Raw genomic sequence first — 19622 nt, 5'->3', positions numbered from 1 at the left:
TACGACCTTGTGCAAGGTGCATGACTTCCTCTGCAGACCAATGATATAATAATCTGTATCTCACAGGGTTGTGATGAGAAGGAAATGAGGCAATTATGCAGAAGCTCTTTGCAAACTGAAAAGTACTATGTACAGTTGCCATCCTATCCTCCTCTGTACAGGATCAACACAGAAAACAATCTGTTCCTGATCATTTAAGACCATTATCACAAGCATCAGCCATCACAATGTTCTTTAGCTACAGCTGCAGGTGGACACGTGGACACTGTCCTGTGTAGCAGAAATGCCCTAACCCCAAACCACCCACTCCACAGAGATTCAGTGGGTCAGTGGATTGGGGCACAACCCAGGCATCATCTGACTAAAACACCCTGGGTGATTCTGATGTTTCAAGAAGCTATACTTATGTATCGAAATCAAACATATTTCTCCCCTTGCCCGGGTGAGGGGCAGCATGGACAGCTGTTCATCCCTCTTCTCTCCAAATCAGTGGAGTCAGGATGTTTTCTGTTTCATGATCACCATGTATCACCAACTTCACCTTGGGACTGTTTGCTGCTCACCACCCGAGCACCAGTGTCCTTGCTGCTTCTGCTGATAACCGCAATTGTTCTCATCCCTCCGTGCTCACGCCTTTGCCCCACACTCTTTTTCTCTAGGTCCTGTGGCTTTTCCTTCACTCCATGACTTTTGTATGTGGAGATTGGCCTTTGGTAAATCTCACCAACCTATCCCAATGCCCTTCTGCTTCTGTCTTCTGAGCAACCCCATCTCAGCCTGGGCCAGTCTGGCTCAATGGCTCTCCTTCCAGTAACTGGAGGGTGAGGTGTTGTTTGTTTGTGTTATGGCCTGAATGTTTGTGTCCCCTGAAAATTCATGTGTTGAAATCCTAACCCCCAGTGTAATAGTATCAGAAGGTGGGGCTTTGGGAGGTGATAAGTTCATGAGGGTGGAGCCTTCATGAATGGGATTAGTGCCCTTATAAAAGGGAATCTCCGCCCTCCTACCATGTGAGGACACACTGAGAAGTCAGCAGTTTGCCACCTGGAAGCAGGTTCTCACCAGAGCTCAACCAGTCTGGCACACCGACCTCAGACTCCCAGCCTCTGCTTTTTTTTTTTTTTTTTTTGCAGTACGTGGGCCTCTCACTGTAGTGGCCTCTCCTGTTGCGGAGCACAGGCTCCAGACGTGCAGGCTCAGCGGCCATGGCTCACGGGCCCAGCCACTCTGCGGCATGTGGGATCTTCCCAGACCGGGGCACGAACCCGTGTCCCCTGCATCGGCAGGCGGACTCTCAACCACTGCCTCACCAGGGAAGCCCCTAGCCAGGCTCTGCTCTTGATAAGCTACCTGGTTGGTGATGTTCTGTCACAGCAGCCCGAACTGACCAAGACTATTTGACAGGTTGGCTTTTTCTGGAAGGCTTTGAAACAAAGAGTACACGTGAATGAATGCCTGAGAGACCCAGAGGAAAGAACTGATGTTTGTAAGCGTTTATCGAGAGAGAAGCAGGATAGGGCTTTCACAGATGGAGCTTGAATGGTTGGCCTGACAAATGTGGCCCCACTTCCTCTAGGAAAAATGCAAAAGGACTCCCAGCTGATGTCGAGAACCCTCCACTAATTCATGATAATAGAAGAGTCATGTCTACAGATCCAAACTTTCCTTCTTTCATAATTTAGCTATCTTCTTCTTTCCCAGTTTTTGCCAGAAAGACAAACAGCCCAAAGCAGATGAAGCTGTTGTTAAAGGCAGAGCAGGTCCCAGAGAGCAAAGGCGAGAAGCACCCAGAGACAGGACAGAAAGAAGGCTTCCTCGGATGCACCTGCCCTGGTGCCCACTCCTGGTTTCTCTGTGGGGCTCCTGCTGGGGTGGGCCACTGTGCCCTCTCAGTGCTGCCACCCAAATCACTGGTGGCTTCGCTGAGGAGGTACTTTCTTGCAGCAGGACTGTCTTGGGATACTTTGGACTTGCAGATCATGTCAGTCACTGCTTCACGGAACACGTGGGAAATGCAGTCTCTTTGTCTTCTAACTGTATTAGTTTGCCAGACCTGCCATTTCAAAGCACCACAAACTGGGTGGCTTAAACAACAGAAATGTCGCTTCTCATGGTTCTGGAAGCTACAAGTCTGAGATTGCCAGCAGGGCCGGTTACTTCTGAGGGCTGTGAGCGAAATTCTGTCCCATGCCTCTCCTCTAGCTTCTGGTGGTTTGCTGACACTCTTTGCTGTTCCCTGGCTTATGAAAGCATCACCCCGAAGTCTGCCTTCATCTTCACATGGTGTTCTCCCTGTGTACGTGTGTGGCTGTGTCCAAATTTCCCTTTTTTTTGTAAGAACACCAGTCATATTAGGTTAGGGGTCCACTTACTGCAGTATGACCTCATCTTAATTGAACTCCTTATATCTCTAATGATCATACTTCCAAATCAGGTCACATTTTGATGTACTGGGGGTTAAGACTTCAATGTACGAATTGAGCAGGGACACAATTCCACCCGGAACACTATAGTATAGTTGATCTGGTCCTCTTCATGACCTCAAATTTTCTGCATAGTGTGTGGTGTGGAGAGGCAGGGGGATATTAGAGGCATATATATAGTGCAATCCAGTAAAAGAATTCAAACAACCTCTCCAGAAATGTGTACCTCCCTAGAAAAAAGAAAATGACTGTGTCTCTGACATCACTCCTCCCTGCCCCATCCTAAGATGACAGATGGGTTTGTGGCAGAGGAAGCTGCTTAAGCCACCTTATGGCTGCAGGAAGAGTCACATCTTCTGGCAAGATGGCCTAAGTTACTTTCCCTTCAAGGCACTGTCCCCCCTCTTCCTGATTGCTGCTTGTCCAGCTGGCATCTGAGGCTTCGGGCAGCAGCTGTTAGAGCTCAGTGTCCGTCTCCTTAGCTCTCAGGGTCCAGGTGGTACACTCCACTCTTGTCCTCTCCACTGTCTCTTCCTGGAGCTATAGATGCTCTAAGGTCGGGCTGCAGCTCCCTCTGGTACTTGACCCAGATGATCTATCCAGGGACCCAGACCTACAGGACCACTTGCCCATCCCCTTCTCCACCTGAACTTGTTTTTCAAAAATGTGTTCTTGGGCTTCCCTGGTGACGCAGTGGTTGAGAGTTCCTGCCAATGCAGGGGACATGGGTTCGTGCCCCGGTCCGGGAAGATCCCACATGCCGTGGAGCGGCTGGGCCCGTGAGCCATGGCCGCTGAGCCTGCGCATCCGGAGCCTGTGCTCCGCAATGGGAGAGGCCACAGCAGTGAGAGGCCTGTGTACCGCAAAAAAAAAAAAAAAAAAGTTTTCTTTTATTTTTAAATGACATTGAAAATCTTTATAATCAGGTCAGGAGCCATGTTTTTAGTTCACCACCCAGTCACATTCAAGGGGAGGATATATCAGTCCCTGGAGGTTACAATACTCCAGGAAAGATCTAGTACTCTCCCCCAAACCTGGAGGAATTCTGAGAGAAAGCTTACCAAGAGCTGGAAATGGCCTGTGCTTTCTCTGGGGGGCACTAAAGCAGCTCGGCCCTTCTCTTTCCCTTCTTCTTTCATCATTGAACCACTTGTGCTACCTGCTGCCCCCTCTGGTTCATTTTACCTTCCCTATTGCCCATGTGGCCGAGCTCATGTGGCCACTATTGGTTGCCGGGGAGGGGGGACAGCCAGAAAGGCAGGAAGAGAGGCAGAGATGAAGTTTCTGATCCTCAGGGCCCCTCATTCATGTCTGCTATGGCCCCTGGTATCTCTAACTGGGGCAGTAACTGCAAAAACCCTAATGTTTGTGGAACCAAGGATTTACAGTATCAACCAGAAAATCAAAATATCATGTGTGCACGTGGCCAGAGGCACAAATGCAGCACTCCCTCAAACTTCAAAGGGGGATTAATCAAGACATCCAAGAGGCAGGAATGAAACCACAGAGGCAGGAGGGAACAAGTGTGTTCACTCACTGCTCATCTCCCACAATCTGTCTCTCTAGCCCCAGCCACCACCAACCCACAAAACTATTACCTAGGGACTTCCCTGGTGGTCCAGTGGTAAAGAATCAGCCTTCCAATGCAGGGGACGGGGGTTCAATCCCTGGTCAGAGAACTAAGATGCCACATGCCACGTGGCAGCTAAGCCCGCTTACCACAACTACTGAGCTCACGCGCCTCAACTAGAGCCTGCGTGCCGCAAACTACAGAGCCCACATGCCCTTGAGCCAGTGCGCCACAACTAGAGAAGAGAAAAAAACCCCGCATGCCACTAGAGAGAAGCCTGTGTGCTGCAACGAAGAATCCGCGTGTTGCAACAAAAGATCCCTCATGCCTCAACAATGATCCCACGTGCCACAGCTAAGACCTGACGCAGCCAATAAATAAATAAATAAATAATAAATATATTTTTAAAACTGCTGCCTAGGTTGGACCTGGATAGGACAAATCCCATGACCACATCTCCACTGTACTTTCCCTTGAATTCTTTGCAAGACTGAACACTCTTGGTTACACTCATACTAGCTAACATTTATCCTAAGTTTATCACACTAGGCAGCCTTCCAAGGTCTTTTCACTTTTTATCTCAATGTATCATCAAAAGAACCCTATGAGGAAGGTGCTGTTATTTGCCCAAATTTACAAAGGAGGAAATGGAGGCACAGAGAGGCTGAGAAACTTGCCCAAGGGCACACAGGATGTGGTGGAGCTAGAAATTAGACTTGGAAATCCACCTCCAGAGATCATGTTCTCCTTGACCTTCCCAGAAAGAGGGAAATGTGTTTAGGTCTTTGATGCAGACTTTGAAAGGCAAGTTTTGTTGGGATTAACATATATACACTAATATGTATAAAATGGATAACTAATAAGAACCTGCTGTATAAAAAAATAAATAAAATTCTAAAATTCAAAAAAAAAAAGAAAGGCAGGTTTTGCGGGGGTGAGGGTGGCATAATGTGTGTCCACATGTGCAAGGCTGATTTTTTTTAAAGAGTTTCTTGGTGGATCTTGGTTCATTTCATGGTGGGATGAAATGTATGACTCATGTGGCCATGTCCTCCCTTCTAGTAAAAAAAATCTTCATCCTGGAGTCCTGGTCTTCCTTTCCCTTTCTCAGTTCACTGAGAGTCCTTAGGACTCTATTTGCCAAGTATGGCTTTGGAGGCCACTATGGGCAAATGCTACTGTTATTCTCTTCTCCACTGAGACCCATGCTCTCTGAAGTCCTTGCTTCCCTAACACCTGAACCAGGGTGTCAGTGTCCCCTGCCTGATGTCACCATGTTGCTGAGCAGACAACCCCTGGGGCAGGGGTAATGTGAGGCAAAGCTTTACTGCAAAGGACTTGAAAATCCATATGTAAACCTGGTTCTACTATTCAATGTATAAATCCTTGAACCATAATTCTTACAAACTAAATAAATAGTATGTCTCACACATATATTTTAAATGTATAGAGATATTGATGTCATCAAAAGGCAAATTCATTTAAAAACGTGGGTGACTTTTGGTGATAATAAGTAATACTTTCATAGCATTTCCTCTTTACCAGGCTCTATCCTAAGCACTTTACATGTATCAACTCATTTGATCCTCACAATAGCTTGGGAGAAAAGTACAATTATTATAATTATCCCTATTTTATTTATGAGGAAACTGAGACACAGAGAGGCTAAGTAACTTGCCCAAGGCCACATAGCTAATGAGTGGCACAGTCAGGATTTGATCACAGTGTATGGGCTCTGAGCCATTGCACCATGCTGCTCTGTGTTTGCTCAACCAATGGATACTACAAACATTCATCCCATCCCGTTATCACATGAATGGGAAAAAGCCCCCAAACCTAAAAAGTTCCAAAACCTTAGCTCTATGGCAAATGTCCTATTTTTCTTAATAAAACTTTTTTGTTTGGGAATTGTATTAGATTTACAGAAGGGTTGCAAAGATAGTACAAAGAGTTCCTGCACACTCCTCATAGTTTTAGTTCTCCCTGGTGTTATCATCTTTCATGGATACATTTGTCAAAACTAAGAAACAAACATTGGTACATTATTATCAACTTAACTCCAAATTTTGCTTGGAATCTTCCAGTTTTCCAATCAGTGTTCTTCTTTTGTGTTCCAGGACCCTATCCAAGACCTCACATTCCATTTAATCCTCATGTCTCCTTAGCCTCCTCTGAACTGAGATGGTTTCTCAGATTTTCCTTGTTTTTTGTGACCTTGACAGTCTTAAAGAGTGCTGTTCAGGTTTTTGGCAGAATGTCCCTCAGTTTGGGATTGTCTGATGTTTTTTCATGATTAGACATGAGGTTACAGACTTTCTGAAAAGAATATTATGGAGATGAAGTGTCCTTCTCATCATATATCGGGTGTGATGGTCAATTTTTTGCGTCAACTTGACTTGGCTCGACGATGCTCAGATAGCTGGTAAAACATTACTTCTGTGTGTTTCCAGAAGGGACAACTATTTGAATCTGTGAGTAAAGCAGTTTGCCCTCACCAACGCAGGTGGGCATCACACAATCTGTGAGGGCTCAAATAGAACGAAAAGTGGAGGAAGGGTGCATTTGCCTTTTGTTTGAGCTGTGACATCCACCTTCCCCTGCTCTCAGACATCACTGCATGTGGTTCTAGAGCTGTTGGAATCAGACTGGGACTTACAACATCTGCCCCCTATTCTCAGTCCTTCAGACTCGGACTGAATTATACCATCGGCTTTCCCGTTCTCCAACTTGTGGACTACAGGCTGTGGGATTGCTCGGCCTCCACGACCATGTGAGTCAATTCCTGTAATAAATCTCCTCTTATCTCTCTCTATGTATCCTACTGGTTCTGTTTCTCTGGAGAACCCTGATTCATATAAGGGGTTACATGACATCCATATCACCAGTGATAGCAACCCTAATAACCTGATTAAGATGGTGTTTGCCAGATTTCCCACTGTGTGAGGCTACCATTTTCCCCTTTCTATGTCTGTCCTCTGGAGGGAAGTCTCTAAGTCTGGCCCACACATGGGGTAGGGACACAAGTAGATTAAGGGCCCCTCTCCTGGAGGTGGGAATATTGACATATATTGTTTGAACTTCTGTAAGGAAGAAGTTCCCCTGCATTTATTCACTTATTTGATCATTTATTTATATATTTATATCACTATGGAACCTTGTGTCAATGACACTTTTAACATCCAGTTTTGCTGCTTCTCCAGAAAGTCCATGTGCAGCTCTGGACAGGCTGGCCTGGGTCTGAGCCTCCCCTCGCCCACGCAGGCCTGGTTCATCCCCCTCCATATTCTGGCTTTTGCATTATTTGCTAAGCCCACAGTGTCTTACATATGTCTTTCCTCCAGTCAAGTCCTGTCTGTTTTCCAACGACCAGCTCAAGGCTCTTCTCTTCAATGAAGCATCCCCCACTCCATGTTTCTCTTTCTCTCTCTCTCTTTTTTTATAACTTCTATAACACCAAGTGACTGCATTATCCAAACTGACGCTTATGTTGCTGTTGATTGTTTCACTAAGGTAGCTCTTATAATTCTATCTGCTCCTTAAGGAAGGAGAGCATACTGTCTTTTCTTCTTTTTTTTCCCTTTCCAAATAACACATATTCAACAATTCAATTCATTGAACTGAACAGAATCAGAAGATCAAATTCAAACAGAAGAGAAAAAAAATCCATATAGATCTGGATCAATTCTTTAAACCATGCTATTTCCCAAGAGCAAATGAGCAATTGTATTTCATGACCAATATATAATTTTACTGTAATCAATGCACCAAACTGAAAGTCTCTTTCACTCTCTGGACCAAATGCTAAGTCTGTTCTTTTCATGACCGAAAATATCTAATCCCTTTCTCTTCTTTGGCAGATCTCACTAGCCAATTTGTTGATCAATGTTCATAATCAAGGAATTAGCTGGCTAATTGAAAATTGTGTTAATATTTACAAAGCGGGCACGGGACCTTTGTCCTGGTGGGCTGTGTGTAGGGGGCAGAAGCATTTCCCTGGTGCTCCACGTGAAAAAACGGCCTTTGGAAGGGAACACTGCAGGACTGTAAATGCTGGTTTAAAGAGGAAAACAACGGCAGGTGGGCACGAGGGGTGCGCAGTACGTCCTCTGTTTCCACACATCATGTTGTTACAACAATCCCCTGGTCTTCAGGTCACCCTATCAGTCTTGAAATATAACCCTGCCCCATAAATTTCTGATCAAATGGAACTATCCATCAATGCAGGGGGCAGGTCTGCCCTCCATACCAGCCTTAAAGAAGGGCTTCCCATTGGCCAGACCAAGCCTGTTTGGTGGGCTTTGGTGGAAGTGTTGGTGGGAGAGGGGTTGCTCCTTTCACTGCCTGGTGAATTTCAGGCTGAAGGACCCAGCTCAGAGCTGGGACTCTGTGGTCATTTAAATGACCATTTGGTGAAACCATCAGCTTGACGCTGTTCTCTCAGCCACATGACTGGCTCTTGAAGTGATCGGATGTTTACTATGTCAGTGTCTCTCACATGCAGCTTTTACCCTTCTTGGGGGACTTTTTGATTAGCCAGGAACCTGCCCACTATGAAATTGTCTGCCCCGCTCCCCAGAGCTCTCAGGCGACACTGGGGAGTCATTCTAAGCCTGATTTCAGGAGTTACAAGGTCATGAGAACTCCCTGAACAGTTCATATGGTGTTGTCATCTATTGACAACGTCTCCACCCTCAGCCCTGTGAGTAGAATTGCTAAGACTGTTCCGCCACTTCTGCCCCAAAGAAGGGCTCCTTTTTCCATGCCTGGGAGATAGGCACTGGGCAGTTATAGCGCCAGGGCTTCTATTCATGAATTCATAACACTGCCCACATTGTTCACAGTTGGGCTGCACATAAGCATAAAATTATTGTCCAATGGTTGCCATGTGTTACACTGGCAAAGAAAATCAGTTCCAAATACCTTGATGTCAAGTGGCCAAGTTACCTCATTAGGACTGTACTTTCAAGCTCAGACTAGAGATGGGAACTTTACAGACAACTTACTGAGCAAATTCAGGCTTCTTTTGCCATCCTAAATCAAGAGGAAAGAATATGAACTTGGACATGCAAGAGGCAGATGAAGGAAATTGCTCCTATCTGCCACCCAGTGAGAGGCTGAACATGAGGTCACCTAGAGTCCATCAGAGGCTACTCTCATGTTCCCAAGCCTTACACAGCCAATAGTCTTTCCACAGACCAGTAGTCTCAGCTGTGCATTTTCACTTTGTGACGATTAATTTTATGTGGCAACTTGGCTGGGGCACAAAGTCCAGATAGTTTGTCAAACATTACTCTGGATGTTTCTGTGAAAGTGTGCTTTTTTAAAATGAGATTAACATTTAAACTGGTGGACTTTGAGTAAAGTAGATGACACTCCATAATGTGGGTGGGCCTCATCCAATCAGTTGAAGGCCTTACTTAATAGAAAGAGGACTCACCTCCCCAAGCAAGCAGGAATTCTGCCAACAGATGGCCTTTGGGCTGCAGCTCTTCCTTGGGCCTCCAGGCTGCTGGCCTGCCCTGCAGATTTTGGACTCGCCAGCCTCCACAATTGCCTGAGCCAATTCCTTAAAATAAATCTCTCTCAATAAAGATAGATGATAGATAGAAATAGATACAGATATAAACATCCTCCTGGTCCTATTTCTCTGGAATACTCTGACTAATTTATTTAACTCCTGTTTTCATGGAAGGCTTCCAGGTATTTTGTGGTGGTGGTTTTCCTAAAATGTTATCTGAGCTCCTAAGTCCCCAAAGCCTCTGGTTCATCATTTAATTCAAAAACACTGCTCTGGTCTGATATGAAGTCTCTTTCACCCCAAATCCTGGCATCCCATGTAATTTTTCAGTTAGTCTTCAGACCTCTGCTTGTTACAGAACGTAGGCTCTCCTTCGTTCACAGATCTTAGGTCAAGTGTAGGCTAGTCGTGGACAAGACAAGAGGAGACACATAGTCTACAAATCTCCCCTTGGATCTTCAAGCCCTTGGTTCCAAACCACTCCATGTTCCTACCACCCAAGGAGGTAGATGGTTTCATTCTGATTCCAGATTAGGAAGATACAGCTGATTCATTCCAACTGTATGAATGTCTGGAGTAGCATAAGCATGAGAACATAAGCTTTGGTTTCTGGTCATGGACATCAAACGATGCCGTCCCCAGCTTCCCTAAGTCTGACTTCAGAATATATTCATCTTATTACCACCCTCTCTCCTGCTTATCCAATTTCTTTACCTCTGAAATGGGCACAACCATATTAGCTCTGTCTGCTCAGTATAGTCTCAAGTGCTACAGTCTTCAGCCCCATGGGATATAATAATAACTCATATTTATTGGGTACTTACTATGTGGCAGACACTGTGTTAAAAACTTTGCATACATCACCTCATATAGTTCTCACACGAATCCTGTTATTAGCCCTGTGAGTCACTCAGTTCACAAACAGTAGGGCTGGCCTTGTGCTGGACATGAACTTGCTGGGGCAGTGCTATCAGAGAAGAGTAGGGAGCACGACGTGGGGTCTGTGTCTGAACCACAGAAGCCCGAAGTGTTGGCTTATTGACTATCCTTTCCTGGAGGATGTCACGGCCCAAGGTCCCACAGGTCAAAGTCATCTGGGAACAGAAGGCAGAGGGTTAGGTGAATCGGGGGATGAACAGTCAGGGAGAACACTTGGCAAAACGTGGAGGCTCAGTCGGGTGCCTCGCCACTCTCAGGGCTTCACCTTTCTTCCTGCTGGTTCCCCTTATCCATCCCAGGCTCCCAAGCCCTGGTTCTTTCTGAATCCTCTGTGTTCAAACCAGTTTTCCAGAAACTCTCCTCAATGAACGTACACATTTTTCCATTTTTAAAAAATGAAATATGTTCTTGGGTAAGGACCATTCTGTTGAACATGTGTTTGCATCCTGGCCTGTGACAGAGGGCTGCCCTCAGAGTTGATGACATGAACAAGGTGGTACCTTTCCCTATGCTGACTAGCCCAGCTCACTCTGCTTTCTTGGTTATTAGGCCTGTTTTCTTAGAATTGCTGTCACTGCCCCACTGTTGGGCTGTCTACCATCTTTTCTCCTTACCATAAAACCTGCCCTCTCAGCATCACCCACCATCTGGTTTGCTGTAGGTTGGAGACCCAGTACCCAACTTCCAAGAGCCATGGAAGCAGGTCCTGAGGGAGGCGGCACTATTGTGTAGGGGTGTCCCTGTAACTGTTATACACTTCATACTTGGCCTCTGGAAGGCCCATTTGTAACCTGGATTCAACCCTTCATTTCCTCCCTTATAAATGATCATAATAATTAATACCTCATGGGCGGGAATTAAGGGAGATAATATGTGTAAAAAACTTGTCATATGTAAATATGTACTTATATATTTATATTATATGCATAGCACTTTACACATAAAAAGCATTTAGTAAATGGTAGCTTTAATATTCTTATTTTGACTGCCGTAAAATTATTACTTTTTTTTCCCTTCATCTCTTCTGTAGTATTGAGGTTGTCAAAATAAGTTAGCACAATGTGCAACCTGATTTCTGTATTATTCTACCTACAATTTTAGTGTCACCATGAAAAAATTGTCTTTTTACATTTAGGGTCTCTTTTGACCCTGATGACCTTTGAGGGTGCTCAGTCAGTCTGCCCTAATTTCCCAGGAGTGGAAAGAGAGCTTGACATGCATCTCACAACTCTTTTCTTTCTCCTGTGTAGGGTGTATACATATATTACATGGATCCAGAAGACTGGAAGAAGAGCCAAACTCCAAAATCCTTTGGGCAATTTTGATAAGTATTGGTTGATGATGGTGATGCTATTGGAAACTTAATGTGGCCTGACTCTTCAAATCGTAAAGAATGTAGTGAATTAGAGAAGCTAGGTAAAAATCAAATCCTTTTAAATGTTCACAGGGAATTTGCCTTTAAAAACCTTTCCGTGACTTCTTTTTTTTCTAGTAAAGATTAAATTGGGAAGTGAATAACTAGCCCAATTTTATCCATTTTGCCAATCTAGATTGCCCCATGCCCACGTGATCCAAGGGCATCACAAAGAGAAAAACCCAGATTGTTGAAGCCAAAGTGGACGCAGGGAATCACAATGCCAGCTGACTTGGACAAATACCCAGCTGGTTTTCCAGTCTACATCTGTCTTTCTTCAGTCTTGATCCCTCACAAATACTTCAGGTCGAGACTCACACTGGAGAAGGATGAGTCTTTCTAATCCATTCCTTCAAGCAGAAGTGGGAGGGCAGGGAAGGGGAAGGGATTTGTCTTCGGTGGGTGCTTTCCTTCCGAACTCTAACTTTAGGAGCAGAGAGTGGAAACACCCCCATATGATGCCTAGCTCCTTAGAGGGCAACCTGCATGGGCTGATAGTGTTTGAATAGTTGCTTGTCTCATCCAGCTCCTCCTTCGTTTATTTAAACTATGACACGATCAGAAACCCTTTGAGTGCCTTGGCCTCCTTTCCCTTCTCTCCACTCCTGATCCAGTCTAACTGAAGGTTCCGATTCGATTTGGAAGGAGAATAGATTTCTTTGGTCAAGAGCCAAGTTCTTAATGGGAGACTCAGGAGTCGATCCGATTGCGTGGCATGAAGAGCTCCTGGGCTGAGCCTCACTGCTGCCACAGACGTGATAGGCTCCTCTCCCACCCCAGCAGCAGCAGAAAGACTAGTTCTCCACTCCTACACTGTTGGTGGTGCAGCCACTATGGAAAACAGTAGAGTGTCCTCAGAAAACTAAAAATAGAGTTGCCATATGACCCAGCAATTCCACTCCTGGGCATATACCCAGACAAAGCTGTAATTTGAAAAGATACATGCACCCCTGTGTTCATAGAAGCACTGTTTAAATAGGCAAGACATGGAAACAACCTAAATGTCCATCAACATGAATGGATAAAGAAGATGTGGGGTGTGTGTGTGTGTGTACACACACACACACACACACACACACACACACACAATGGAATATTACTCAGCCACTAAAAAGAATGAAATAATGCCATTAGCAGCAACATGGATGGACCTAGAGATTATCATATTAAGTAATGTAAGTCAGAAAGAGAAAGACAAATACCATATGCTATCCCTTATATGTGGAATCTAAAATATAACACAAATGAACATATCTATGAAACAAAAACAGACTCGCAGACATAGGGAACAGACTTGTGGCTGCAGAGGTGGGGGAGGCTTGGGAGTTTGGGATTAGCAGATGCAAACTATTATATAGGGAATGGATAAATAACAACGTCTTACTGTATAGCACAGGGAGCTATATTCAATATCCCGTGATAAAACATAAAGGAAAAGAATATGAAAAAGAATATATATTTGTATAACTGAACCACTGGGCCATACAGCAGCAATTAAACACAACATTGTAAATCAACTATCCTTCAATAAAATTTTAAAAATATATATTAGCTCTCCAGCAGAGTGACACTGGGCAAGAAGCTGCTGGCTCTGCCCAAGGTGACAAGGACCAGAACACCTGCAAGGAAGGGGCATGAAGAAAGCCAGTACAGGACTGAAGCTACCCTGAAAGAGGAGTCCTATGACCCCCCCATCCTGTGTCTCCCCAGACACATTTCTCCAGCCTGCCACCTTCCACTGCCATCTGCTCATAGCTGAGAGGGCGTGCGGCGGGGAGCAGGCACGGAGCAGCTGGTGGTTTGGAGAGTGTACTCAGACTTCCCAAGAAAATCCCCTGAAGTCATGGACATGGGAGAGAAGGGAGGGGCTGGGTGGAGGAGAAAGGGGGGTTGGAGGCAGGAGAGTTATCAGAAAGGCTCAGAGAGAAAGACCAGGGAACTTCCCACGGTGACTGAAGGGTAGACGAGCTTTACATCAGAGCTAGAAGGGACTCAGGGCCAGTGGTTGAGGACTTTTTGGGGTCACAAACTGCCTGGGGTTCCTGATAAAACTGGAGCTCTCCCCTGAGAAAAATGCATCTGAGCTCACTCACTTGTACATCTCACACGTGCACGTGCGCACATACACACATAAAGTTCACATACAATTTCAGGAGGTTCACAGACCTCTCAACTCATCTTTGGGACCCCCAAGGTCTATAGATTCCTAGCTGAGGAGCTCTGCCTGTAGTCCTGTGGTCCTGTGTTTTCAGCTGAGGGTAATTTTGCCCCTGCGTCTAGTGGGCAGAGGCCAGGGGTGCTGTCAAACATCCTAAGTGCACAGGACCATGACCCACAGCAAAGTGTTATCTGGCCCCAAATGTCAATAGTGCCAGTGTTGAGAATCCTGCTGCATCAGCTTACCATAGACATGTCCAGTAATCCACCTAAGATCACACAAGTAATTATTAGCAAAGCCAGGACTACTACTGGATAATAAATAATGATAGCCCATTTACTGAGCACTTATTATGTACCAGACACTGTTCCAAGTACTTTACATGAATGAATTCACTTACATCTCACAACCATCCTCTGAGTTGGGTGTAGTTATACCCATTTTACAGGTAAAGAAATTGAGACAGAGAAGCTGTGTCCCAACCAAAGTCATGTGGCTGATAAGGAGTGAAGCTGGGGTTTGAACCCAGACAGTCTGGCTCTAGGGTCTGTCCAGGCTGTTACCCTTGCAACACTCTGCCTGGATCCTAATAACAACCCGTATTCCAACAGGTCAGCAAAAAGTAGCATCCTCCTGGGCGGGCAATACTGGTCCTCTAAAGTCCTTCTCTCTTTTCTCTATTGTTCAGACCCTGGTTTTAGTTTCCTATTAGACTCTATAGTTTTTCTTCTTGGAGTCGATTTCCCCTCTCCCTATGTAGATCTTATATTTCTGTAGTTATTTACAGTTTTCAAAATATATTTTCATCCACTATTTCATCTGATCTTTAAAACAACTCTGTAATGCAAGAAGGGCACTTTGCAGATGAGAAAAATGGAGAATGAGGTCCCTGGACAGGGAAGTGGTTAGAGCCAGAACTGGCAGCCTCGGAGCGCTGTGCCCGCCAGCTCTGTCTGCTACCTCTGGCCGCCACTTAGCTCTTGCTCAGACCTCAGGGCCTCTGCAGTTTCTGTGATGACGGAATACTTATTCCCAAGCCTATTATATGAAACATTTTATTAACCTTCAACAGAAGGATAAATCTAGGTTCATAAGGCCAGACTTTAATTGAAACCTATTCATTTAACTTTTGCTACTAGGGCGAAGCAATCTAAAATTCCCAAGCATCGTCCTAGCTCCTGAATTGCTTCATCAGTCTCCTTCTGGCTCCTTGCTGCACTTCCTTGCTGAAGTTATGTTATGCTGTGGGCGACGCTGTTCTGTTTTGATTTTTCAAAAAAATGAGCTGTGCTGGGCTGCCTGCCAGCTGGTGCTCTCACCTCTACCCAGAAACTGCACCCCTTTACATATCGCTGTGTGTCCTCAAACTCCACATTCCATTCAACGGGTCCAATCTACAGGTCACATCTTCTTTTGGCAGAAATCAAGAAACGATTACCAGTACCTGGATAAGAACCAGTCTTTTAAGCAATGTTCAAAACAAGATCCCAGAACAGAAAAAAAAAGTTCCAATTTCCCTTGCCTCTTCCCCACAGCGCACAGGCCTTGCCTCTTGAGCCTGTGTAGTGAACAGAATTGCCTCTAGTTAGAGATAAAGTGAATGAACACAGAGCTTTCCTTAATTTAATTATGAATCTATTCATTGACTCACCCAACTGTATATACTTAGCATCTATTATATGTTACTTTTTATACCCCACTGTGCTCTGAAAAGGAAGTAAGGCAGATGCAGGCTTTCTTTGTAAAGATCACTAGTTCATTTCAGTTTAATTCAATAGCTATGTCTTTATTGTTGGCTGACTACCCTGCATCAAACCCAAGTCTCCTGCCTGTGAGACCTTTCAAATTTCTTTGGACAAGGAAGATATTCACACACGAAGTAGCCTGAGGTTCATGAACAGTCCCCTCCCACTCACAATAGGTTAACTTGTGTTGATCAGGATTTTTTCAGATACAAGAGACACAACATTCGCTGTGGCAGAAGGAAAGAAGGGGATGTGTTGGTCGGGAGACAGGAAAGTAACTGTCTCAGGGATGGAGACTAGGGGCTCCAATGATGCACCAGGAGTCTCCCTCCTACTCTTGACTCAGCTTCCCAGCATCAACCCCCAGGTCAGCCTGATTCTCTCCTACTGTGGAAAGCTTTTTCTAAGTGGCGTGGGAAGCAGAACAGGGGTAAGACAAGACTGTCAACAGCTCATGTTACCCCTGCTCAGGAATCCCTAGCAGAAGGAAAGGGCCTTTCTCCATGCTTAACTATGTCAAAATGTCCAGGTAGGACAGTGATTGGCCAGACTTTAAGGGTCATGGATCCCATGGACCAATCATTGTGTGAGTGGAGTGGGGTGACCACTATGATTGGCCAAGCCTGCGTCACATGTCCATCCCTGTGCCCTGGCAGTGGGATAATGCAATGGCAACCCCAGCAGTATCACAAGTTTGGAGTTGAGGAGGAGCACTTCCTCAGAGGAAGAGGGGTGGGTGGTATTGTTATCAGAAGAAGGCGAAAAGGTCATTGGGCAGACCAAAAACAACGGATAGCCCCTACAATTATGTTCCAAGAATTCATCTGAAAGTGGTTGTTTGGAACTCAAATTATATTTCCCTATAAAAACCATCTTATAACAAGCTCTTGTATTTATGTGGTGTTGTAGAAGGCATTTTCTTGTCCATGATGTCATTCGACCCCTCAATAGCCCTGTGAGGTAAAGAGGAGAGGTACCACATCACCTTCAATCTCAAGCCAGTCCTGAAACATCCTTTATTGGGCCGGGGTCTCTGTGCCAGTTTCCATGAACACTCAGATTCAGGGAAGGATTTCCATGACGGGGCAGGGTGTCACACTAAGATGACTGCTCCTTCGTGGTCTGAATATTTCCTCTCCCTTCTCCCCCAACTTTGTACTGGGCCCCTCAGAGGCCACCTAATACGGATGGAGCCCCAAGGCTGTGGGCAGCATTGTGTAAAACTCTTCATGGAACAGAAGGTAGAGGGGTGAGTGTAAATGTTACCTTGCTGCCACCCAACTTCCTCTCAGGAAAATAGCCGGAGACTCTAAAGTGGAAGGAGGAGGGGGTGGGGAGTGCTGAGCTGAGCAGAAGTGTGGGTGTCTGGGACTATGGGAGTGGAGAGGAGGGTCGGGGTGTGGGCTGTGAAGACAGGAATGTTCTGTCTTAATTTATCCACTGTGTGATGCTGCAATAAGACTCCCCGTATATAAATCCCTGGATGGCCAGTTACATTTTCTAGAGCAAGACAGTTAGCTTCCCTGAGGGGTAGAGTAGATCGCGAGGGGTCAAAGATACGGGGCAGAGGCAAAGGAAGATTTGAAGAGCTCAGGAGAAGCAGGAAATTGGAGTCAGAGGTGACTCAAGGATACATAAGCCCTGGAATTGGCAGAAATCACGGGGAGGGCGTCAGCCACGCTCAGGATGTGGAGTGAGTGTTGAGTAGACCCTTTTTTTGAGGTATGGTTGCCTTCAATGTTATATTAGTTTCAGGTGTACAAGATAGTGACTTGATATTTTTATAGATTACACTATAAAATTATTATAAAATATTGGCTGTATTCCCTGTGCTGTACATTACATCCTTGTAACTTACTTATTTTATCAAGGGGCTGGGGAGTTCTGTTCAGCAAGCACATGCCCCACTCCCCCCGTCCCATCCTCAGTTCTCTGTGACCGCAGCCCCTGCCAAGCACGGACCAACCCCCAGGCCCCATAGGTCTTGGCCAGGGATGGGGAGGAGAGAGAGAGGACGTGTGTGGCAGGATCATGAGGGAGAGAGTCCCTCTTCTTCAGAGACAGCGGACCCTGGATCATTCTCAGGAAAGGAGTGTAGGCTGGGCAGGGTGCCCAGGGGTCGTCTTCCACAAAAAAGTTAAAAGTGATCAGCAAAAGTGGAAAGAAAGACTTTCCCAGATCACTCTTCTACTCAAAAACTTCCCTAGGACCCAGGGCACCAAAGGCTTTTGAAATCAGCAGAACCTTTGACCAAGTAATTCTGCTTCTAGAAATTTATCCCTAAGAAATCATCAAAGGCATGCATAGATATGTATATATCAGAATGCCATCAACACATTATTTATATTTCGAAAAACTGACAGCAACCAGGTAACCATTAATATGGAATTGATTAAATAAATTATCAATGGAATACTCTGTAGCCATTAAAAATCACGTTTTAAAAGATTATTTGCTGAATCAATGGACAAAGGATTAATCTCCAAAATATATAAACAGTTCATGCAGCTCAATATTAAAAAAAGAAACAACCCGATCAAAAATTGGGCAGAAGACCTAAATAGACATTTCTCCAAAGAAGATATACAGATTGCCAACAAACACATGAAAGGATGCTCAACATCACTAATCATTAGAGAAATACAAATCAAAACTACAATGAGGTATCACCTCACACCAGTCAGAATGGCCATCATCAAAAAATCTACAAACAATAAATGCTGAAGAGGGTGTGGAGAAAAGGGAACCCTCTTGCACTGTTGGTGGGAATGTAAATTGATACAGCCACTATGGAGAACAGTATGGAGGTTCCTTAAAAAACTAAAAATAGAACTACCATATGACCCAGCAATCCCACTACTTGGTATATACACTGAGAAAACCATAAGTCAAAGAGAGTCATGTACTACAATGTTCATTGCAGCTCTACTTACAATAGCCAGGCCATGGAAGCAACCTAAGTGTCCATTGACAGATGAATGGATAAAGAAGATGTGGCACATATATACAATGGAATATTACTCAGCCATAAAAAGAAATGAAATTGAGTTATTTGTAGTGAGGTGGATGGACCTAGAGACTGTCATACAGAGTGAAGTGAGTCAGAAAGAGAAGAACAAATACCGTATGCTAACACATATATATGGAATCTAAAAAAAAAGAAGAAGAAGAAAAGAAGGTTCTGAACCTAGGGGCAGGACAGGAATAAAGACACAGATGCAGAGAATGGACTTGAGGACACAGGGAGGGGGAAGGGTAAGCTGTGACAAAATAAGAGAGTGGCATGGACATATATACGCTACCAAATGTAAACTAGTTAGCTAGTGGGAAGCAGCCGCATAGCACAGGGAGATCAGCTCAGTGCTTTGTGACCACCTAGAGGGGTGGGATAGGGATGGTGGGAGGGAGAAGCAAGAGAGAGGGGATATAGAGATATATGTATATGTATAGCTGATTCACTCTGTTATACAGCAGAAACTAACACACCATTGTAAAGCAATTATACTCTAATAAAGATGTTAAAAAATATTTTAATAAATAAATAAAAGAAAATCCTGCAGCCAAAAAGAAAGAGAAGAAAAGTGAAGCCAAAGAAGGTAGGAGTGATACTGTGGCTCTTCTGGGTGGGGTGGAGGTGGGATGGTGGTGGGGACAGTGGAGACTGCCAGTCTTGAGACCTGAAGAGCTTCAGATTTAATGGCCATTAGCAGAGACAGGAACAGGGCCTGAGGCCAGCATGCACTGGAACTATAATTCCCACATAGAGCCAAGCCCTTTTAAAGCTTTTACCCTCCATAAAACAATGACGGGGGAGGGGGGGAATCTGCTCACTTGCAAAGTGAGATAATAAGGTGT

This window comes from Mesoplodon densirostris, chromosome 15 (genome assembly GCF_025265405.1).
Source record: "Mesoplodon densirostris isolate mMesDen1 chromosome 15, mMesDen1 primary haplotype, whole genome shotgun sequence".
NCBI classification, from domain to species: Eukaryota; Metazoa; Chordata; class Mammalia; order Artiodactyla; family Ziphiidae; genus Mesoplodon; species Mesoplodon densirostris.
This window is presented reverse-complemented; position numbering follows the sequence as displayed.